Below are 1123 nucleotides of genomic sequence, written 5' to 3'. Positions count from 1 at the left end.
TGGTTTCCAATTTCTTTACAAGGTAAATATACTTATGTAATACCAATACACGTAACTTAAATTTATAATTAATATTTAAAAGAAGAATTTATATCTTGTTTTTATTTTTAGTTCGTCCTGTCAATTGCGACTGTTTTAGTTATAGTGATACAAGCGCGCGAAAATATGTAAATTATCAAATTATAGCAGTTTAAATGGTATTGGACACTTTGTAAAATGCATTTAAATAATGTCTATCAAAATGGATAGTAAAATAAATGCTTTATAATTATAAATATATACAATTGTATATATTTATGATATTTACATTAAGCATTTACTATAAATGTGAAAATAATTAAAATCTGTCTTACTAAATGAAATTTTTTAAAATGAACAGTAATGCCATGTAAAAAATTTACAATAAAAAACGAATGGCAAAAATAATATTCACATTTTTATTGTACATAAACATATTCGTTTCATGTTAAAACAGGTATATCCATCATCCAGTTTCAATAGTGACATATAAATTAATTATAAAATTTTAATATCTACGTATAAGAGCCTTAACTGAAATTGTCTACATAGTATTGTTATCATTCTACATAATTTATGCAACTAACTAACTATAGGAAAAGTGCAGTTTAAAATATCTACGGCATGTGCAATGACCAAAAATATTCAAACAATTTTAAAGCCATTTCTAATAACCAGTTTGGTTTAATTGCTAATTTACCTGTAACTCACTGAAAATTATGATTTAATCTTTTATCAAATATATATTGAAGTAATGCCGTCATTTAATTTATTTTAATCTTTTATATATGCTGCTAAGTTGAATAATTTATTTTCTTGCAATATCTCCATTAGTATATTCTGTTCATCAATCATAGCCAATTGAGTACTTTATATACTATTCGCTGAAAATGTTTATAAGCTTGTTGTCAACCGTATTTAGTGTTAAGATCGGAATCGAAAACGTAGTTAAACTCTTAATTGCAGAATGCATCAATACCTATCATACACGGAAAGAACGATTTTGTTGAAAGACCTAAAAATTTTGCTAAAAACAGATCTGAAAATAATTTTTTATTGAATCATAAAAATAATTTGTTGGAATGTTAAAACTGATAAGTATTGC

This window comes from Wasmannia auropunctata, unplaced genomic scaffold (genome assembly GCF_000956235.1).
Source record: "Wasmannia auropunctata unplaced genomic scaffold, wasmannia.A_1.0 LD316786.1, whole genome shotgun sequence".
Classification (NCBI taxonomy): Eukaryota; Metazoa; Arthropoda; class Insecta; order Hymenoptera; family Formicidae; genus Wasmannia; species Wasmannia auropunctata.
The sequence above is the reverse complement of the archived record's forward strand: the minus strand, read 5'-3'. Positions refer to the sequence as shown.